Source organism: Dendrobates tinctorius, unplaced genomic scaffold, assembly GCF_039654945.1.
Source record: "Dendrobates tinctorius isolate UK_male_01 unplaced genomic scaffold, ASM3965494v1 ptg000058l, whole genome shotgun sequence".
NCBI lineage: Eukaryota > Metazoa > Chordata > Amphibia > Anura > Dendrobatidae > Dendrobates > Dendrobates tinctorius.
The window spans coordinates 2466915-2491053 of record NW_027361726.1 but is presented as its reverse complement, the minus strand read 5'-3'; the positions used below and the strand labels follow the sequence as shown (position 1 = coordinate 2491053).

The 24139-nt window shown below is 42.6% G+C and overlaps 1 long non-coding RNA gene across 1 annotated transcript in view; it reads right to left on the bottom strand.

Annotated features, from left to right (window-relative positions):
- The window catches only part of LOC141092210 (uncharacterized), an 89040-nt gene extending 70849 nt beyond the window's left edge, over nucleotides 1–18191 (bottom strand). Inside the window, exon 1 of the long non-coding RNA XR_012232705.1 lies at nucleotides 18107–18191. This is a non-coding gene — a long non-coding RNA (uncharacterized lncRNA). The remainder of the gene's footprint in view (nucleotides 1–18106) is intronic.
- Between the last annotated feature and the right edge of the window lie 5948 nt (nucleotides 18192–24139).

Below are 24139 nucleotides of genomic sequence, written 5' to 3'. Positions count from 1 at the left end.
GTCGTGAGTTCTCCATCCGGGCTCCCTCTGGTGGTGACAGCAGGTAATGAAGCTGATCTAAATGGCAGAGACCTGCCACCTGAGGAGGAGGACTGTGATTTGACATCAGGAGTCTCTGACTGGATTTAAGATAGCCGACTCCCTAATTTTGTGCTGGTGATTTTCTCCTGCCCTGAGGTTCTGGTTTCCAGTTCTGTTCCTGCCTTCTCAAGCTAAGTGTGCTCTGCTATTTTTCACATGAGATTTGGTCTGGTTTACTCAGTTTTTGTGGTCAGCCAGCACCTGCTGGCGCTGTGCTGAATTTCCATTCTTATGTCTCTGTTTATGCCAGTTTGCTTTTTGTCCCTGATCAGATTGGTCTCTTTTTGCTCTGTCTTCAGAATATACCAGAGTGCTGATATAGGGAATTGAAGTCTAGCGACTTCAGGGTTTTAGTTATCAGAAAGTGTTGGACATTTTTTGGCAGGGTTTTGTGCGTGATTACAGACAGCATCTTTCCTTTCCTGTCCTTTCTAGTTATGGAGGGCCCCATCGTTTGCTCAGCCTATTTTTCTATCTATGTTTGTGTTTTCATCTTGTCTCACCGACAATACATGTTTGGGGGCTGTCTATTGCTTTGGCGTCTGCTCTGGGGCAGTTTAGATTTCCCCTTTTCTTGCTTTAGGCTTATTTAGTTCTCCGGCTGTGACGAGGCATCTAGGATCATCGTAGGTACGCTCCACAGCTACTGCTAGTTGTGTGCATAGGATCAGGGGTCTGCAATCCACTTAGTTACCAACCTCTCTGGTTTACTGGGGCTTAGCTTGTTTTTGTTTTTCCTCCTCAGTGACTCATTCGTAACAGGTTTGCTCTTGAGGAGTGGGCCAAAATACCTGTCGAAAGGTGCAGAAGTCTCATTGACAGTTACGGGAATCATTTGATTGCAGTGATTGCCTCAAAAGGTTATGCAACAAAATATTAAGTTAAGGGTACCATCATTTCTGTCCAGGTCTATTTCATGAGTTTTATTTTTTTTAAGTTCTGTGGAAGTATGGTTGAAAAGCAATGTCTGACTTTCATTTGTTCATTTTCATATATTTTTTATTTATTATTACTTTTGTCAGATTCAAGTTATTTCTGTGACCATTGTAGGTTTTTCTGTCATTAAATGAGGGGTAACAACAATTTCGACCACATGTGTACAATAGAAAAAGACTGCAGGTGAGGGTAGAAGTTGCTCATATGATAGTGTTGTGGAGCAGGGATTTTGCAGATTGTAGGCTTTTCAGAAAAGAAGGCTTCCAGGTTGAGTTTAAAGGTTTTGATGATGTGGAAGTCTGATTCGTTTGTATAATGAATTCTTGAATATAAGTGATGCATTGAAAAAATGTTGGTTGTGTGAGGAGCAGACAAAAGGAAATGGGTATCGGGAAGACCATAGATCTTCCATGGGGAGGTTTCAAGAGTTTAGGTCAGAGCTGAATTGAGGGGACAGGTTATAAAGTGAAGATGATGTGTGAGGAGGCAGCCAGAGATTAGGTAAAAAATCCATTATGAGGTGAGTGTGAGGTTTTAGAGCAGATATTGTTTGTGAGAATGTATTGAGAAATTAATTCAGAGATGTATTGAGGGGACAGGTGTCATGGGTGTATCAGGTATGACAAGCAGTCATCCTGGATTCAGCTATAGAAGGTCATTGCGATTAGCTCTTTAAGCACCTTATTGATTTTTCCATCTCTGTTATGGAGTGGAAACCTTCTCACTCTAGGACCCAACACTTACCTCCACCTTTTGCCGCTAATTAACACACCCTTGCTGAAGGTTTAAATACCTTCATTCTCTTCAACAATGTGCTGGTGTTAGCTCAATTTCCCTCTGACTGGTTGGAAGTACTAGCGGTCAGCTAGTGTCCTCTTGCAGTACTCTTGGAGGATTGCTGGCATGATATCTCGGTGGACTTCTCAAGCTAAGTGTATCCCCTTGTTTGTCCACCCTCTCTGTCTTTTGTTATAGTGGGGGCTGACTAGTGCTCACCCTGTCTATTCCCTATTGCTAGGGTCAGGCAAGGATTAGGTTCTTGCTCGGCAATAGATGCCGAACCTATTTATGGACATCAGGTGAGACAGGGTGTTGTTAGATTTGCCTAGGGATCTCCACTCCCCCCTTCCCTAGTGTTTGGGCTTCCCCCTCCCTCTCCCAGATGTTGTACATCTTGCTTCTCCCTCACCCATCATGACAACAGATATAGGCTGGAGATTATGTGTGAGGAGCTTATGACAGAAATGTATTGAGGTGACAAGTTATAAACAGAAAATTGTGTGTGGACAGATGGCAGAAAATTATGCCTGATAAGAATGGAAGGGACACTTTATAGACTGGAAATTGTCTGGGTAGGCATTGGAAAATTAGGTCGGACATGTACAGTGGGTACGGAAAGTATTCAGACCCGTTTCAATTTTTTGCTCTTTGTTTCATTGCAGCCATTTGTTAAATTCAAAAAAAGTTCATTTTTTTTCTCATTAATGTACACTCTGCACCCCATCTTGACTGGAAAAAATAGAAATGTAGAAATTTTTGCAAATTTATTACAAAAGAAAAACTGAAATATCACATGGTCTTAAGTATTCAGACCCTTTGCTCAGACACTCATTTAAGTCACATGCTGTCCATTTCATTGTGATCCTCCTTGAGATGGTTCTACTCCTTCATTGGAGTCCAGCTGTGTTTAATTAAACTGATATTACTTGATTTGTAAAGGCACACACCTGTCTTTATATGACCTCACAGTGCATGTCAGACCAAATGAGAATCATGAGGTCAAAGGAACTGGACAAGGAGCTCAGAGACAGAATTGTGGCAAAGCACATATTTGGCCAAGGTTTCAAAAGAATTTCTGCAGTACTCAAGGTTCCTAAGGGCACAGTCGCCTCCATAAACCTTAAATGGAAGACGTTTGGGACCACCAGAAGTTTTCCTAGACCTGGCTGTCCAGCCAAACTGAGCAATCGTTGGAGAAGAGCCTTGGTGAGAGAGGTAAAGAAGAACTCCAAGATCACTGTGGCTAAACTCCACAGATACAGTAGGGAGATGGGAGAAAGTTCCAAAAGTCAACTATCACTGCAGCCCTCCACCAGTCAGGCCTTTATGGCAGAGTGGCCCGATGGAAGCCTCTCCTCAGTGCAAGACATATGAAAGCCTGAATAGAGTTTGCTAAAAAACACATGAAGGACTCTCTGGCTATGAGAAATAAGATTCTCTGGTCTGATGATACAAAGATAGAACTTTTTAGTGATAATTCTAAGCGGTATGTATGGAGAGAACCAGGCACTGATCATCACCTGCCCAATATAATCCCAACAGTGAAACATGGTTGTGGAAGCATCATGCTATGTGGGTGTTTTTCAACTGCAGGGACAGGACAACTGGTTGCAATTTAAGGATACATAAATGTAGCCAAGTACAGAGATATCCTGGATGAAAACCTCTTCCAGAGTGCTCTGGACCTCCAACTGGGCCAAAGGTTCACCTTCCAACAAGACAATGACCCTAAGCACACAGCTAAACTAACAAAGGAGTGGCTTCAGAACAACTCTGTGAACATTCTTGATTGGCCCAGCCAGAGCCCTGACCTAAACTCAATTGATCATCTCTGGAGAGACCGGAAAATGGCTTTCCACCAACGTTCACCATCCAACCTGACGGAACTGGAGAGGATCTGCAAGGAAGAATGGCAGAGGATCCCCAATCCAGGTGTGAAAAACTTGTTTCATCATTCCCAAGAAGACTCATGGCTGTACTAGCTCAAAAGGGTGCTTCTACTCAATACTGAGTAAGGGCGTGTGCACACGCTGCGGATTCTGCTGCGGATCCGCAGCAGTTTCTGCTGCGGTGTACAGTACCATAATATCCTATGGGAAATGGAAACCGCAGTGCAGACGGTGTGGATTTTTCCGTGCGGATTTGCTCCATTGTAGAGGTAATAAACCGCAGGGCAAAACCGCAGGCTAATCCGCAGATAAACCGCAGGTCTTTTGACCTGGAAATTTACCTATGGATTTTGCAAAATCCACGCGGACCAATCCGCAGCGTGTGCACACACCCTAAAGGGTCTGAATACTTATGACCATGTGATTTTTCAGTTTTTCTTTTTTAATAAATTTGCAAAAATTTCCACATTTCTGTTTTTTTCAGTCAAGATGGGGTGCAGCGTATACATTAATGAAAAAAAATGAATTTTTTTGAATTTACCAAATGGCTGCAATGAAACAAAGAGTGAAAAATTTAAAGAGGTCTGAATACTTTCCGTACCCACTGTATGTAGAGGAAGGTTATGAGATGAGATTACATGTGAGGAAGTAGCAGGAGACTGGGTCGTAGATGTATGACGAGAACAGGTTATGGAGTCTTGTAAGTCACTGTCATTATTTTGAGCAGACATCTCTAATCAATGGGTAATCGGTTAAGAGACTGGTGGAGTAGAAAGGTGGATTAGCTGGGAATTGGAACTGAGGGTGAAGGAAAAAAAGAGTTAAACTTTCAGGTAAATGATCGTGTAAATGAATTACGGTTTGGTAAAGTGAAATAGAGCTTAGCTAACCGGAAAGGTATGTAAAATGTTCACATGCTTCTGAACAGGCCTCATTTGATAAAATAACATAGGTGAAAATCTTTAGCCAATCAGATGTCTGATTTACATCTAAAGTAGAAGAAAAGCTTAGTTGCTGATTACCTGATCAAACTCAGTTTAATTTTACAGTCCATGTAAATAAACCTGAAAATTTGGGCTTTGACTCTTTGCAGAACATTAAAGAGAAAGATCATCAAATGTGAGACCTGTCACCAACCCAATGCAGGGATATATCTCCTCAAAGCCCTTAGGCAATATTCATGAACCTATAGCTATTCAATCACTACTAGCCCACTGCAACTTATAGAAGCCCTTTAAACCCCTGTATGACCCTAGGCTTTGAAGGATGCCTTCAGCCCTCCATCACAAGCATCAAAAGGCACATTGGGTATTTCCTTATGTATGGGCCACTGGCCAAGGCTCTCAAATCATTTGCTGACAATGCAATCTACTTTAAAAGTACAATGTTAAACATTCCCCACCATTACAAGCACTTTTTACAGCCCAATTTCCTCTGAAAGTTTTAAAGGAGGGGGAAAAAACAGTAAATGTAGAGAGTATTGCTGGGTTTCATTTAGTAACACAGTTGTAAATAAAAATTATGGACTTCTAAATAATAATCACACCGAAATAAGATCTTCTTTACCTGAGGTGCTTGTGAATAAGGTTTTCTTCTTGGCAGGACTTCAAATTATTAAGATAAGCTAAAAATCTGGTGCATAAACTTATTTAGTTAATTCCCCAGGGAGTAACATTGCAATTGTTTTATAGCACCCAAGTAAATCCATAGTACATTACTATTTTTAATTTTCTTTTATTGGATTTTAAGAATTTAGCATGACATCATTACAATTTGAAGCACCAGGGGAAATCAATTTTTGAGGGGTTGGATTATTGTTTTGAAGGTCATAAGGCTGCTTTTATTTGAAGAAACATAAATAGTAATCACAGATATAAAGTATGGCTTGTGGCACTACAATACAACTTACAAGTATAATGTTTTAAAGGAGTTTGACAATAATCAAAATTTATCACCTATTGACAGGTGGAACCCAAGTAAAACTGTGCAGAGGTTATTATTATTATAATACAAATTATATGCACCCATGTCACCCAAAGCTACCTTTAAGCAGTCGTTACAACCATACTAATCTAAGCAGTTTGTCAAGTCTTAGGTAAATAAAGCTTAAAAGTTCTGCCTTTGTTACTGCTATAATAATCAATCTACAAAGGAAAAATGAAGCAACTTTGCAAATAATCTTTGTTAAAAATTATTTAGCCGTTTTGTGTTGACAGTTCCTATGCAAAATTTTTTGTCTTCATGGTTACAAATTACAAGTTGTACAGTGTTATCCAGCACTCGCGTGTCACTCCATATTCTCCTTTTCATAACCAGCAAATTGGTAAGAATACAAGCAGATTTATTTGTAGAATGACTCAGAGTCCATATTCCTGTACAATAATAGGTTGTTTTCGTTTGTTTTTTCAATCATTATTTTTCGTAATAACTTTTTTTATTTTAGATACACTTAAGTGCTTAAAAAAAGGTCTTAAAATTGAACATAACCTTTACGATGTAACAAAACTTTCCCATGGTTTCAGGACCAAAATCACTCACCGTTTAAGGATTGTCTTGTAAATTGTACGTGTGAATGAAAAATTAACTGCAATATATTTTGAGAGTGCAAAAGTTTCTTTGATTACTCGATCTGGACCAAGTACTTATCCCAGTTCTTCCTATTGGTCCAAGTTCTGTGATTTTCTAGACAGTAGCCCACAGTTATCAAGCAGTTACACGAGTCACTGGTATAAGCTAGTCCTCAAAAAGACATAATTTGTGCAAAGTTATAAATGGAGCAAATTTTATCATTTTTGAGGTTGACAAAAGTTTAAAAAGTGAGCATGAAGTACTAGGAGTGAGTGTGGGGAAACAAGTTTTACAAAGATTTAGTAAGTTTTACACCATATTTTGGTACGAATCAACAACTGCTCATTGAAGATGTATATTTCATTATCTGACAGTCCAAAACTTGGGTTGTCCCTTTTAATAACTTTGGCACAATCTACTACCATGCTTTTTATATAAAATAGCCAGTTTTGATATACCAGCCTCAACTGGTTTATTTAAAAAGGAAATCATGTCAAATGTTTTTACAAGGTGGTTGAAAAAAAAAGTCCCAAAAGACTGAGCAAAAAAATTTAAAAAAGGAAAGATATTAGATTGTTTTAGCTTGGTTATATCACAAATAGTTTGAATGACAAGTCTACTGTATCACTACAGATGAGACTCAAAAATAGCAGTCTATATATGCTGACAATACTCAGACCATTTCACATCCAATATCGTCTCAACTATAAAGTATCCCCCTCCTGCTGTGAAAAACTTTCCCAGAATCTAAACTAATTGTGTCTATCCGGTAAGATTTTATAGTTTCCATGAAAAAACTTAATGTAAATAAAGTTTTCCGCTTTCTCTTGGAGACAGACAACAGGTTTGCTATTTGTTAAAGGGAATCTCTCACCCCATTTTAGCGCTATAAGCTGCAGCCACTGTCATCAGGGGCTTATCTACAACATTCTGTAATGCTGTAGATAAGCCCCCGATGAAACCTGAAAGATAAGAAAAACACGTTAGATTATACTCACCGGGGGGCGTGGTCCAGTGCGGTGGGTGTTGCGGTCCGGTCTGGCGCCTCCCATCTTCATACGATGACGTCCTCCTCCTTGCTTCTCCCTCGGCTCCTGCGCAGGCGTATTTTAAGTACTGCAGTGCGCAGGCGCCGGGAAAGGTCAGAGAGATCCGCCACCTGCGCACTGCAGTACTCTGCTCTGCCCTCAACACATGCGCAGGAGATGAGGGAGAAGCAAGGAGGAGGACATCATCGTATGAAGATGGGAGACGGCGACACCCATCGGACCGGACCGAACACCAGGGTGAGTATAATCTCTTTTTTCTTATCTTTCAGGTTACATTGGGGGCTTATCTACAGCATTACAGAATGCTGTAGATAAGCCCCTGGTGACGGTGCCGGCAGCTGATAGGGCTAAAATGGGGTGACAGATCCCCTTTAATTGCTTCAGCTCCCACAATGCACTGCTCTCTAGTGATATGAAACAATTAGAATTTGGAACTTAGCGTGGAACAAGTGGTAAAAAAAAAATCTTTTGGCATCAGCATCACTAAGGAAATTTTTAATTCAAGCATATGGGAAAATAGTTTAGATTATGGCATTAAATAGATAGGGATTTGGGAGTCGGGACGAAAATTAGGTTGAATTTTGGACCACTCCTTATAAGGGTATGTTTCCACGGTAAGTAAACGCTGCGGGTTGGATGCTGCATACATCCACAGCGTCAAACCCGCAGCGGCGAGATTTTAACATCATAGTGGATGGGATTTCAAGAAATCCCATCTCCACTATGCCTCCGGCATCCCTGCGAAAACGGACATGCAGCGTGTCTTTCCAGAGCACAGCATGTCTATTTATGTTGCGGAGGCGCTCCGTCTCCGCAGCATAAATTTCCCATAGACTATCATTAGATGCGGTAAAATCGCATTATCTTTATACTGTAGTCACATGCGTAATAAGTGCGGGAACGCAGCTTACTATGCATGTGAACTAATTTAAATAATTTCTTACTTTCTGCCACAGTCGGAAGTTAGCGTCCACTGCAGTTCTCACGATGAGCTGAGCTGATCGCGAGAACGGCCATGCACGTGACCGTCGGGGTTATCTCTGGTCATTAGGCAAGTTCTCACAATCAGCTCATCAGCCAATCCTGAGAACTGCAGTGCAGGTGACCACCAGGGACAGAGTTGTCTCCGGTAATCAGCTGCAAGCTCTGCTGTGTCTGGATGTCAGGGGACCTATATCAATGGCCCCTTACCAGCCTGAGATCACCACCCCCAGTTGTGAGCTTTAGTAGGGCTGGTTGTCAAAAATGAGGGGACAACATGCCATTTTCTGTTGGAAGAGCATGGAAAAGTGCCAAAATTGGCGCATCTTTGGATGTGTCAATTGTAGGGTGGCTGCGGGCTGCTATTTTTAGGCTGGTGAGGGCCAAAATCCATGGGTCAGCCTAAGAATGCCAGGCCGCAGCTGTATGCTTTTTCCGTGGCTGGTTAACAAATATAGGGGGACCTCATGCCATTTTTTTTGGAGGGGATCCCACTATTTTTGCTAACCATCCAAGGTAATCAGACTGCTGCGGCCTGGTATTATCAGGCTGGTAATATTCATAGATAATGGATAATGGATCTTTGCCAGCCTGAAATACAAGTCTCCTTAGTCTGCTTTACTCTGGCTGATTAACATATATAGGGGGACCCCACACCATTTTTTTAATTTATTATTTATTAAAAAGAAGGGGACCTCTCTCTGTGCTTTTCTCCACTTCCTGTGTCTTGTACTTCTGGCTGTGTCACAAAATTTATTGTTATGTAAATTAGTACACATGCGTAGTAAGCTGCATTCCCGTACTTAATACGCATGTGACTAGGAAGATAATGCGGCTTCACCGTATCTAATTTACGCAGCGGAGACGGAGCATCTCCACTACATAAATTGACATGCTGTGGTCTGGAGAGACGCACTGCATGTCCATCTCTGCAGATGTGCCGCGGGTGTCTCTGAACGCATAATGGGCATGGGTTTCTTTTGGAATCTCATCCACTATTCTGTAACAGCTGGACGCTGCGGGTTTCATGCTGCAGATGAACACAGCATCCATCCCGCAGTGTTTACTGACCGTGGGAACATACCTCAATATACGTGTATTTGCAAACAGGAAATCACTTTTTTTCCCTTCTCAGAAACTAACTTTCAATTCGCTTTATTTCAAGTGACAAACAAAACGCACGCAATGAAACAACGCATCAAAAGCGCATGCGGAAAAAACGCATGTAAAAAAGGCATCAAAAATGCAGGTGACCTGCCAGTGACCTCAGATGAAGATTTGGTGCAGATTACACCCGCGTCAAATCCTGAGCGATTCCTGATCGTGGAAACAAACACACAGTGTTCGGTACCCAGAGCATGCGTGTGTGCATTTACACATGGACACTTTCTGAGCTCAGATATGCGCACATCAGCAATGCCGCCACGCACACGGTGTGGGTAGATGCATTCTTCCCCCTGACTCCACTCTGCGGACGTCACTCGGTACACTTCCAAGTATCGTAGGGTAGTGGACAACCCCTTTTCATTTTCAGTATATTTGGTTTTGACAATCCATGAAAATGAAGTGGATAGTGGACAACGGATGTCAACAAAGAAGCTAAACCAAGTTCTAGTTGTACTATTCCCCATCAAGGCACACTTCTTCATTGATAATGAATAATTGGTGTATTGCGGAATAGCAGTTACATAGTAGCAGACTGTACAGAATGTGGTTTGAAGTCTCTTGCTACAAATGTATAGATGACACATCTTTTCCGGTCTCTACATCGCTGCTTAGTCGCAGACTTCAACAAATAACTTGCACACGAGATGAAGACAATATGTAAGCAGAAGTCAGTCTTTGATAAATTGACCCCTTTGTGCTTCCTCTAATTGCGCCACATTTCTGCATGCAAGAATGTTTCTGTTTCTATAAGTAAATATGTAACATTCAATCACTTGTGTGTGTGTTTTTATGTAAACTTATATGAGAAAAGTGTTAAACTCAAACATATGACTTCCCATGTAATATACCCACAGTCCGTATGAATGTCTCCATGTAAATAGCTGTCAATAAACACATCTGTTGGAAATGTATTCATTGAATGCCAAGGTCAAAGGTCCAAACTGTTTATTGCCTCATAAACTCAAAAGTAAGTCAATTTATTGTTGAAAGTTGCAGTGGAAGAGCGGCATGTGAAACATGTATTACCCCCTACTCTTGAAGCTAGGATCTGTTCTCCATGTTGTGTGTATTTATTGTACTTGTATAATTTACATAAGAAAGGTCTGTTTTAGGCCATCTTTCAAGCCCATTTAACCAATGCACTCCCATATAATATGTATCAGCCCACAGCATTGTAATCTATTGATGGTATCTCTCAAGGCTAAGTGCACACTGGTAGAATGGGCACTTAACCTAAAGGGCCTTTTGAACAGGGAAGCAATCGACAGAATGATCATTCGAATTAATGTTTGTTCTCCATCACTGCCCAGTACATGGTTTCAGCAACTTTTTTGCCTAGGTAAAATAAACTTTTCAGATTACCAGAAGAAAAGTGGTAATACAAGCTTTTTGTAACATTGGTTTTTTTTTTGGTTTTTTTTTTTAATGGCGGAAAGGCACACATAAATAATATACGTAAGTGGCTGAATCAATGACCTCCGTAGGAAAAGCCATTAATCTTATGTGTTTAGGGGCCTTCTGACTCTCCTCCGATTGGTCAGGGGAGAGAAGGATCCAGATTGTCCAATTTTGGACTGCTATTTCTTTTGATCCCTGAGATGTAAGCCGCAATACCTCCATGATGGAATCACTGACTGGGTAGATGGGGAAATGTGGTAGATATACTATATCTCGACTTAAGCTAAGCATTTGATAAAGTATCTCATACTATCCTTATTAAAAAATGACCAAGTATGGGATTGACAAGGCTACGGTTAGGTGGATTCATAACTTGCTCAGTGATCATACTCAAAGAGTGGTAATAAATGGTTGCACATCCAATTGGAAAAGTGTTTCAAGTGGGGTACTACAAGGCTCTGTCCTGGCCCCAGTGTTGTTCAACATTTTTTATAAATGATCTAGATAAGTAAACTGAATGAAACTAATCAAATTTGCAGACAATGCAAAGCTAGGAGGCATAGCTAACACTAGAGAAGACAGAGAAAGAATTCAGAAGGTTCTAGATAAGCTTAAAAAGAGAGTCGAATGCACCTCCAAAAATCATACAATGATCTAATGCCAGCAGACAACAATATACATAACTGAACATGAGGTTCTTAGTTTAACATTCTGATCAGACTGTATGAAGCCCACTGCCACATCACAGCAAACCTCCTAGTGGGTCCCGACCGCCCTAACGGATCGGAGCCGCGCACCAACCAACGCCACAGCGGCAAAGCACTGGCAGGGCAGACGGCCAGGTGTCTTCAGAATGCACTGCCCCACTAGCACAAAACCACAGCAATAATGGCCGCCAAAAAGCATCAGCACCAAATGAAAGGCGTTCACATCGCCTCCACCGAGCGGAGCAATAGCGAAATGGCGCTGTCGGGGTGAGGACATGGTTCTGGTGGGACTGTCACTGCGCTACATATCAGGTATTTAACCTTTCATTGCCATTGTAGTTGCTTCATTTATACATCCCTGGTTTTCTCGTAGCAGATTACTATGCACACATATCATTATTTAGAGCGCATTAAAGTGCCTTGCAAAAGTATTCGGCTCCCTGGAACATTTCAACCTTTTCCCACATATCATGCTTCAAACATAAAGATACCAAATGTAAATTTTTGGTGAAGAATCAACAAGTGGGACACAATTGTGAAGTTGAACGAAATTTATTGGTTATTTTAAATTGTTGTGGAAATTCAAAAACTGAAAAGTGGGGCGTGCAATATTATTCGGCCCCTTTAACTTAATACTTTGTTGCCCCACCTTTTGCTGCGATTACAGCTGAAAGTCCCTTGGGGTATGTCTCTATCAGTTTTGAACATCGAGAGACTGAAATTCTTGTCCATTCTTCCTTGGCAAACAGCTCAAGCTCAGTGATGTTTGATGGCGATCGTTTGTGAACAGCAATTTTCAGCTCTTTGCACAGATTCTCAATTGGATTCAGGTCTGGACTTTGACTTGGTCATTCTAACACCTGGATATGTTTATTTATGAAGTATTCCATTGTAGATTTTGCTTTATGTTTGGGATCACTGTCTTGTTGGAAGACAAATCTCCTTCCCAGTCTCAGGTCTTTTGCAGACTCCAACAGGTTTTCTTCAAGAATGGTCCTGTATTTGGCTCCATCCATCTTCCTATCAATTTTAACCATCTTCCCTGTCCCTGCTGAAGAAATCCAGGCCCAAACCATGATGCTGCCACCACCATGTTTGACAGTGGGGATGGTGTGGATGGTGTGTTCAGGGTGATGAGCTGTGTTGCCTTTACGCCAAACATATCGTTTGGCATTGTTGCCAAAAAGTTCGATTTTGGTTTCATCTGACGAGAGCACCTTCTTCCACATGTTTGGTGTGTCTCCCAGGTGGCTTGTTGCAAAGTTTATACAACACGTTTTATGGATATCTTTGGGAAAAGGCTTTCTTCTTGCCACTCTTCCATAAAGGCCAGATTTGTTCAGTGTATGACTGATTGTTGATGCTGCCACCATCATGTTTGACAGTGGGGATGGTGTTCAGTAAACAGAGAGAAACAGCAAAATGGCACTCAAGCAAAGTCTACTGACTGGTGGATATATGGATGTCTGAAATCCGGGCGTCTGGGTGATATTCAAAATGGTAAATCCGGTGCTTGCATGACACCACACGTAGTGTAAAGCCAAAAAATGAAGAAAAATGCAGCACTCGTGGAATCCGTTAAAAAACCATAGTCCGTTATTGAATTAGTTGGACAAGGTCAGCATGAGGGCTAGGTACGTGAGAAACATGCAGGGAAAAAGACTACAGCTGTTTCGCGTTACACACGCTTCAACAGGTCCAGATGCATCAGTTACAACGTCATATCCTTTTATAAGGCTTGTAATAAAAAAATTACCATACAACATTTACATATTCAAATTAAAAACAGCAATGAATGCAAAAAAAATTTATTTTTTTTTCTAAACAATGCAAAAAATACATCCAATTTACTGATTGTAAGTTATCAACAAATATATTAAAGCAATATTAGAGGAACAACAGAATAATCTAATCTATCATTTAACCCCAAAGCTCCTTGTGCATTGGTTTCGATAATCCACCTTGATTCACGTTGCAATAATAATTTATTGTGATCACCACCTCCTGGTGGGAATTTTACCACTTGCAAACTTCAAACAAGATGGATTAGATCCATGCGCCTCCTGTACATGCTTAATCAGCCTCAAAGATCCTTTACCTGTTGAAATGGAACGGACATGTTCCTGAAATCGTACAAACATAGGTCTTATTGTCTTCCCTATATAGTAATGAAAGCAAGGACAAAAAACTATATACACCACAAATTTTGTGTTACAAGTAATTAAATCCCATATTCTATGGTGAATAGGACCAATCTGTACAGATTTACCAATTAGATGTTGGTCACAGAAACTTTAATTTTTGCTTTAAACACAGTCCTTTGGATAAGGTTATCCATGCAACGATTCGTAAAAATTGGCATGTATTAAACGCCGACAAGGACCTTAATAAACTATGTAAAATTAAACCTCGTTTTTCCTATAAAAGAACTAACAATCTTTCTGATCTATTAGTGCGCAATCGTGTTTGCAATACACAGGAAACCTGGTTAACTTCTAATGTTCCTAAAGGAAATTTTAAGTTTCTGTGACCAACATTTAATTGGTAAATCTGTACAGATTGGTCCCATTCACCATAGAATACGGGATTTAATTACTTGTAAAACAAAATTTGTGGTGTATATAGTTTTTTGTCCTTGCTTTCATTACTATATAGGGAACATCCTTGGGATGTTTAAAGTTTTGGAAATCATTTTGTATCCAAATCTGGCTTTAAACTTCTCCACAACAGTATCACGGACCTCCCTGTTGTGTTCCATGGTCTTCATGATGCTCTCTGTGCTTCAAACAGAACCCTGAGACTATCACAGAGCAGGTGCATTTATACGGAGACTTGATTACACACAGGTGGATTACATTTATCATCATTAGTCATTTAGGACAACATTGGATAATTCAGAGATCCACAATGAACTTCTGGAGTGAGTTTGCTGCACTGAAAGTAAAAGGGGCCAAATAATATTGCACGTCCCACTTTTCAGTTTTTGCATTTCCACAAAAATTTAAAATAACCAATAAATTTCGTTCAACTTTACAATTGTGTCCCACTTGTTGATTCTTAACCAAAAATTTATGTTTGGTATCTTTATGTTTAAAGCATGATATGTGGGAAGAGGTTGAAAAGTTCCAGGGGGCCGAATTCTTTCGCAAGGCACTGTATATGCACTATTGCACTTTAGGCTTGGATTTGGGATCACCTTACATTGATCTCTATATTATGTGTGGTATATTACTGTTCTGATAAACTTAGGGGACATTTCACATGCTCCATCGTTCTTTGCAACTTTTTTTGCAATCTTTTTTGCATCTATATATTTTTTTAACCCCATTAGTGCACTCAGTATTGTCTGAATACTTTTAATTTTGTCGGTTTAAGAATATACATATAACCTTTGTCAATATTTATGCAAATACTGAGACACACTAACATTCTTGTGAGTTTCAAAATATATGTATATATCTTATTGTCTATTTCTTGTGCAAAAAACTGAGGTACTTACCATATGTCCCTTGATCCGTGTCCTTCCATTTGTGGTTTTCACTTCTTGATGTGATTTTTTATGGATACCTAAATTTTATTCACAATAAAGATTATCTTTGACTAGATGGTGGCACGATTCTATCGCATCGGGTATTCTAGAGTCTCTGTTAAAATAAAAAATATTGATATACTCACCTTCCGACGGCCCCCGGACTCTGTCCCTCCTCTCACCACGCTCCCGGCATCTTCCGGTCCCAGTAATGCTTTGTGCGAAACACTGCTGATGACGTCGCGCTCTCGCAAGAGTGATGTCATCTCCGGCCCTTCTCGCTAGTCATTACTGGGACCGGAAGATGCCGGGAGCGTGCTGAGAGGAGAGACAGAGTCCGCGGGCCGTCAGAAGGTGAGTATATAACTATTTTTTATTTTAACAGAGACTCTAAACTACCCAATGCAATAGAATCGGGCCACCATCTAGTGTATTATACTCATCTTACACCCAGAGCTGCTGTCACTGTTCTGCTGTTACCTAATGTATTGTACTCCAGTTACTCCCAGAGCTGCAGTCACTGTTCTGCTTTTACCTAATGTATTGTAGTCCGCTTTCACCCAGTGCTGCAGTCACCGTTCTGCACTTACCTAATGTATTGTAAGCAAAATACACCCAGAGCTGCACTGTTCTGCTCTTACCTAATGTATTCTACGCAAGTTACACCCAGAGCTGCAGTCACCATTCTAGTCTTACCTAATGTCCTCCTGTTACACCCAGAGCTGCAGTCACTGTTCTGCTGTTACCTAATGTAGTGTACTCCAGTTACACCCAGATCTGCAGTCACTGTTCTGCTGTTACCTAATGTATTGTACTCCAGTTACACCCAGAGCTGCTGTCACTGTTCTGCTGTTATCTAATGTATTGTACTCCAGTTACTCACAGAGCTGCAGTCACTGTTCTGCTTTTACCTATTGTATTGTAGCCCAGTTACACCCAGAGCTGCAGTCACCTTTCTGCTCTTACCTAATGTATTATACTCCTGTTACAGCCAGAGCTGAAGTCACTGTTCAGATCTTACCAAATGCATTGTACTCAAGTTACACCCAGAGCTGCAGTCACTTTTCTGCTCTTACCTAATGTACTCCTGTTACACCCAGAGCTGCAGTCACTGTTCTGCTGTTACCTAATGTAGTGTACTCCAGTTACACCCAGACCTGCAGTCAATGTTCTGCTTTTACCTATTGTATTGTAGTCCAGTTACACCCAGAGCTGCAGTCACCATTTTGCACTTACCTAATGTATTGTATGCTAGTTACACCCAGAGCTGCACTTTTCTGCTCTTACCTAATGTATTGTACACAAGTTACACCCAAAGCTGCAGTCACCGTTCTGCTCTTACCAAATGTCCTCCTGTTACACCCAGAGCTGCAGTCACTGTTCTGCTGTTACCTAATGTAGTGTACTCCAGTTACACCCAGATCTGCAGTCACTGTTCTGCTTTTACCTATTGTATTGTAGTCCAGTTACACCCAGAGCTGCAGTCACCGTTCTGCTCTTACCTAATGTATTATACTCCTGTTACAGCCAGAGCTGCAGTCACTTTTCAGATCTTACCAAATGTATTGTACTCAAGTTACACCCAGAGCTGCAGTCATGTCTCTGCTCTTACCTAATGTACTCCTGTTACACCCAGAGCTGCAGTCACTGTTCTGCTGTTACCTAATGTAGTGTACTCCAGTTACACCCAGCTCGGCAGTCACTGTTCCCTAATGTATTGTAGTCCTGTTACACCCAGAGCTGCAGTCACTGTTCTGCTGTTACCTAGTGTAGTGTACTCCAGTTACACCCAGATCTGCAGTCACTGTTCTGCTTTTACCTAATGTATTGTAGTCCAGTTACACCCAGAGCTGCAGTCACCGTTCTGCACTTACCTAATGTATTGTACGCTAGTTACACCCAGAGCTGCACTGTTCTGCTCTTACCTAATGTATTGTACACAAGTTACACCCAAAGCTGCAGTCACCATTCTGCTCTTACCGAATGTCCTCCTGTTACACCCAGAGCTGCAGTCACTGTTCTGCTGTTACCTAATGTATTGTACTCCAGTTACACCCAGATCTGCTGTCACTGTTCTGCTGTTATCTAATATATTGTACTCCAGTTACTCCCAGAGCTGCAGTCACTGTTCTGCTTTTACCTAATGTATTGTAGTCCAGTTACACGCAGAGCTGCAGTCACCGTTCTGCTCTTACCTAATGTATTATACTCCTGTTACAGCCAGAGCTGCAGTCACTGTTCAGATCTTACCAAATGTATTGTACTCAAGTTACACCCAGAGCTGCAGTCACTGTTCTGCTCTTACCTAATGTATTGTACTCCAGTTACACCGAGAGCTGCAGTCACTGTTCTGCTGTTACCTAATGTATTGTAGTCCAGTTACACCCAGAGCTGCAGTCACCGTTGTTGTTGATTGGTCGCGGCCTAACTGCCGCAACCAATCAGCAAGGCAGGATTTCCATGACAGACAGACAGAATTAGACAATTATATAGTAGAAACTATTCTTGCTCCAGTCATCCTTTTTCTCCATTTATTTTTGGAGTTTGTGTGCAACATTAATGATCTAATGCCGCCAGACAAAAATATACATAACTGAACATGAGGTTCTTAGTTTAACATTCTGATCAGACTGTATGAAGCCCACTGCCACATCACAGCAAACATCGTAGTGGGTCCCTACTGCCTTAACGGATCGGAGCCGCGTACCGACCAACGCCACAGCGGCAATGCACTGGCAGGGCAGACGGCCAGATGTCTTCAGACCGCACTGCCCCACTAGCACAAAGCCACAGAAATAATGGCCACCACAAAGCATCAGCACCAAATGAAAGGAGTCCACATTGTCCCCACCGAGCGGAGCCATGCGTCGGCCACGGCCACAGCGGCAATGCAGATGGCCTGGTGTCTCATAGCACCCATGCTGCAAGACAGAGTCCCCAATACTCCAGACTGCCCAAAACCACAGCAACAATGGCCACCACACAGCACCAACACCAAATGTGAGGAGCAATGAAACTCACCTCCATCAAGCTCTTCAGTGAGAGCAGAAAAGGGCTAGACCCCTTACTTTGCAGTATCCTGATAATTAAATCACCTGTTCCCAATGAGAGGAGTAAGGGGTCTAGCCCATTTCTGCTCTTACTGAAGAGCTGGAGGAAGGTGAGTTTCAGTGCTCCTTTCCTTTGGTGTGTGCGCTGTGTGGTGGCCGCTGTTGCTATGATTTTGTGCTGGTGGGGCTGCGTGGTCTGGAGTTATGGGGGCTCTGTCTTGCAGCATGGAAGCTGTGGGACACCAGGCCATCTGCTCTGTCGGTGCATTGCTGCTGTGGCGGTGATCGGCACTTGGCGCCGCTCCGTTGAGGCTAAAGGGACTCCTTTTGGTGTTGGTGCTGAGTGGCGGCCATTGTGGCTGTGGTTTTGTGCTGGTGGGGTGGCGCGGTCTGGCGATACCAGGCCGTCTGCCCTGCTGGTTCATGGCTGCTGTGGTGGTGGTCAGTGCACAGCTCCGCTCTGTTAGGGTGGTAGGACCCACTACGAGGTTTGCCATGATCAGAATGTTAAACTAAGAACCTCATGTTCATTTATATAAATTTTTGCCTAGTGGCATTAGATCAACGTATGATTTTTGGAGGTGCAGTTCATGCTCCTTTTTTGGTGTTTAGATAAGCTTGAACAATGAGCAGTGACTAATAGAAAGGTATTTAACAGGGAGAAATGCAAGATTCTACATCTGGGCAAGAAAAATGAAAAATACATCTATAGAAAGGGAGGAATAGAAATAAGCAGCATCACAAGAGAAAAAAAACTTGATTATACTAAAAGATCACAGACTGCACATGAGTCAACAGTGTGATGCAGCAACAAAAAGGCAAACACAGTTCTATGATTTATTAAGGGAAGAATAGAGTCTAGATCACGTGAAGTAATTATCCCCCTCTACTCCTTTGGTCAGGCCTCATCTGGAATACTGTGTCCAGTTCTGGGGACCACATTTTAAAAAAGACTTTGAAATACTGGAGCAAGTTCAGAGAAGAGCTACCAGGATGGTGAGCGGACTGCAAAGTATGTCCTATGAAGAATGTTAAAGGATCTGGGAATGTTTAGCTTGCAAAAAAGAAGGCTAAGAGGAGACTTAATAGCTGTAAACACTCGCGCTAAAGTATGTACCTAAAGGGTGAAAGTTTGCAAACCAAATCACATGGAACAGGGTTAGTGGAAATATGTCCCAATAGGACTATGCAGAAGATTAATTACCTTTCTGTAGTAAGCAGTGACTTAAAAAAGCTGAAATCCCGGGGGTAGTGCTTTGTAGGTGAACTGAAGGTCCTTCTCATAATTAGTTCATAGCAGAACAGTCCCTGATACCATAGATCAAGATGAACAGGATTCTAATAGGAGACGTTGTTTTTTGGCCCCCTGAGCGCTCCATAGCGTTCCACAGCCTGTCACGTGATTTATCACGTGACCGTGACGTCACGGAAGGTCCTGCAGCGTCTCTGCACCTTGCCGGCTTTCTCTCTAGCGCGGCGTCTGCCTTACATACAGGCGGCCGCTACAGAGCTACAGATTGGCGTTAGTTACCGGCCGGGACAACGTCTCCTATTAGAATCCCGTTCATCTTGATCTATGGTATCATGGACTGTTCTGCTATGGACTACTTATGAGAAGGACCTTCAGTTCACCTGCCTACAAAGCACCACCCCCAGGATTTCAGCTTTTTTAAGTCACTGCTTACTACAGAAAGGTAATCTTCTGCATAGTCCTATTGGGACATATTTCCACTAACCCTGTTCCATGTGATTTGGTTTGCAAACTTTCACCCTTTAGGTACATAATTTAGCGCGAGTGTTTAAAGCTTTCTTGTTATTGCATTTTTCACTGGACAAATTAAGTGGTTTTTGTCCTTAGAACTTGAGGCTTTTGTAATATATGTATCACGCTTAGCGCCGTTGGGCTTATATTGAGACTTAATAGCTGTCTACTAATATCTGAAGGGCTGTCACAGTGTAGAGAGATCATCATTATTCTCATTTGCACATGGAAACCCGAGAAGCAATGGAATGAAATTGAAAGGTAGAAGTTACAGATTAGATATTAGAAAAAACTTTTTGACAGTGAGGGTATTTGTCATGCCCACAGCCGCAGGCCCGGTTTCTGCTGCGCAGGAAGACCGGCACCTATCTCGCAGCTCCACTGGTACTACTCACCCTGTCCATGGCTCCAGATGATCAGCGGCTCCTTTCTCTGCTAAGAACTTGCATAAAAGGCCCCTGAGGGAGGTGCCTGAACAACGTGTTTATTCTGTGGGATTGTTGCCTCCCATTCAGGCCACACTCTGTTGAGCTTTGCATGCTAAGGCTAGAATTGTCTTTTTACTAATAACTCTGTCTTCTCAGAATCCTCTGTTGGCAGTTTCCTGTCCCGGATCCTTCTGAACACTCCGGTTTCTACCCCAGGATGACCAAAGCTTTCCTCTCGGAACCATCCAGATATCACTGCCGGCTAGATCAGCCTTTCTGAGATTACACAGGACTTCAGGGATTCTCGCCACCTCCTCTATACGGTCTGTACGGGTCATCCCTCTGGTCTGGGTATCGCGCCATTAAGGTCACCTGGTGTTGCGACGTGGGAATCCCTGTATAGGGGTAGACCTTGCCCGGTGCTCCACTACGTGGTTCTGTGTCATGGTCCAGAGGGTGCTTCCCTCAGGCACCTTTTCCATTTGTTTGCTTCCTTTAATAAACATCCTTGGTTTTTTGAAGCTCATTCTCCTGTCTCTTGTGTATCGGGTATACAGCTACCACTGCACCATCAATGGTTAAGTGAGTCGGCTATACATCTTCACGCCCTGTGGGCATAACAGTTTGTTCAGGCCATGGACTCTGCTGATAACCGATACTTAGCCCAAAGAGAGCTGGCTGCGCTTCAACAGAGTCAGGATCAGCTAGTGGTCTTTAAGCAAACCTTGGATACCCACCTGTCTACACTGCAGGCTGCCGAGCCCACCAACGTGACCCAGCTAGCAGAGCTCCATCTGGAACTCAATCATCAACTAGAGATGCAGACCCAACTGTTGGACTACATGACCTCTGTGGAGGACCACTTAACTAAAGTACTGCTGGTTGCTGGTTACCCAGTCCTTCAGCCTCCAGTACTACATCCAATGGTTGTGCCCACTACAGGATCCTGTCCTTGTCTCTGCAAGCCTTCTCGTTACAATGGTGACCCCAAGTTGTGCAGAGGATTTCTCAACCAATGCTTGCTGCATTTTATTTTTTTGCCTCAGCATTATCCGACTGACATGGCCAAGGTGACTTTCCTTGCCTCTCTCCTGGAGGGAGAGGCTTTAGCCTGGTTCAACCCCTTAATGGAGCGGAATGATCCCATTTAGGATAACTCTTGGGTCTCTGCTTCCGATATTCATGCCGAGAGATTGGTTCGTGCTTTTCACCGGGCCCATCCTGATCGGCCTGGTGGTGTAGATGAGGGTTCGGTGACCCCTCCTCAAGGGGGAGGTACTGTTGTGAACTCTCTTGGTCCGACTTTTGAGGCAAGGCTCCCTCTGGTGGATACTGCTGGTAGCGGAGCTGGTCAACATTATGTTAACCCAACAGCTGCAGAGGATAATTGGAGGAGTGGGGGTGACTGGGACTACATAAGCGAGCAGACTTCTCTCAGTGGCTGCTGGTGAAACTCCTTCCTTTGCTTTTGAGGATTTCTGTCTCCTGCCTGATCCTGCATTTTCCAGCTAAGTGTCATTTGCTAAACCCTTTGCATCTGATTTTGCTTTGCTGTCAGGGGTCAGCTTGCTCCCCCTGGGGCTCCTGGCTCCTGCCCTGTATTTTTGTATCTTGTGTTTGTTTGCTCAGTAACCTGCTGTATTAGCCTGTTGCTAGCCGCCAGTTCACACCTGAGTGCTGATATAGTGTGGGCGAGGTTGTGCAAACCTCAGTATTTTTGTACATCAGTCTTCTTGGAATTGTTAGGTTTTTTGCGTGATTGCAGACAGTGCCTTTTCTGTCCTGTCCTCTCTAGTCAGTGTGGGCCCCATCATTTGCTCAGTCTATTTTCTGTCTGTGTTTGTGCTTCATCTTCTCTCACCAACAATATATGTTTGGGGGCTGTCTATTCCTTTGGGGATCTGCTCCGTGGCAGTTTAGATTTCACCTTTCTGTCTTAAGGCTTAGTTTGTCCTCCGGCTGTGACGAGGCGTCTAGGGCATCGTAGGAACGCTCCACGGCTACTGCTAGTTGTGCTGTTAAGATCAGGGGTCTGCAATCCGCTGAGTGACCAACCTCTCTGGTGTCCTGGTGGCATAGCCTATTGCGCTCTCCTCCTCGGTGACCCATTCATAACAGCTGTCTATGTGACAGCTCACAAGCGATCAGCAATCCCATCCATGTCGGATCGTTGGTGGGATCGCTGGGACATCGTTATGTGTAACGGGGCCTTTATTGTAGACAACATAAGCAAAGCTTAGGAAAGTAAACATGGCCCTCTGGGCAAAACAAAGGGACAAAAAACAAAAAAGAAACAGTTCTTATCCTAGCGGGGATCAGTCCGCTCACAGGTTGCAATGCCCAGGGTTCAGATTTAGCACACACTTTACTGGAGTGCTCCCTCTCCAGACAAACACTGAAAGCTCTGGCCATCAGCCATTTAAGCCCAGACCATGTGACTCCTCCATCATGTGACTGATCACATGATACTGACATCACACAGGTCCTATAAGGACTCTGCAGGTGGAGATACGTGGACATCCTCCTACCCGCTCTATGGATGTCCACTAAAACCAGCCCATAACATAACTTTAATTTAATCCTCCCAAAACATAAGTGTGCTGGAGGAAACTGCTCTGGTTTTACATCACTGATGCCATCATGCGCAGTGACACGTATCTCCCCTCCATCCCTTCACCATTGACTCTGTCACAATATACACCGTGTGCAGAATTATTAGGCAAGTTGTATATGAGAGGATTCTTTTTATTATTGAATAACAACTATGTTCTCAATCAACCCAAAAGACTCATAGATATCAAAGCTTAATATTTTTGGAAGTTGAAGTGGTTTTTTTTTTTAGATTTGGCTATCTTTGGAGGATATCTGTTTGTGCAGGTAACTATTACAGTGCAGAATTATTAGGCAACTTAATAAAAACCAAATATATACCCATCTCACTTGTTTATTTTCACCAGGTAAACCAATACAGCAACACAAAATTTAGAAATAAACATTTCTGACATTCAAAAACAAAACAAAAAAAATCAGTGACCAATATAGCAACCTTTCTTTACGATGACACTCAAAAGCCTTCCATCCATAGATTCTGTCAGTTGCTTGATCTGTTTACGATCAACATTGCGTGCCGCAGCCACCACAGCCTCCCTGACACTGTTCGGAGAGGTGTAATGTTTTCACTCCCTGTAGATCTCACATTTTATGAGGGACCACAGGTTCTCTATGGGGTTCAGATCAGGTGAACAAGGGGGCCATGTCATTATTTTTTCTTCTTTTACAACTTTACTGGCCAGCCACGCTGTGGAGTATTTGGATGAAGGTGATGGAGCATTGTCCTGCATGAAAATCATGTTTTTCTTGAATGATACCGACTTCTTCCTGTACCACTGCTTGAAGAAGGTGTCTTTCAGAAACTGCCAGTACGTCTTGAAGTTGAGCTTCACTCCATCCTCAACCCGAAAAGGTCCCACAAGTTCATCTTTGATGATACCAGCCCATACCAGTACCCCACCTCCACCTTGCTGGCGTCTGAGTCGGAGTGGAGCTCTCTGCCCTTTACTGATCCAGCCTTGGGCCTATCCATCTGGACAATCAAGAGTCGCTCTCATTTCATCAGTCCATAAAACCTTAGAAAAATCAGTCTTAAGATATTTCTTGGCCCTGTCTTGAAGTTTTATCTTATGTTTCTTGTTGAAAGGTGGTCGTTTTTCAGCCTTCCTTAGCTTGGCCATGTCCCAGAGTATGGCACACCTTGAGCTTTTTGATACTCCAGTAACGTTGCAGCTCTGAAATATGGCAAAACTGGTGGCAAATG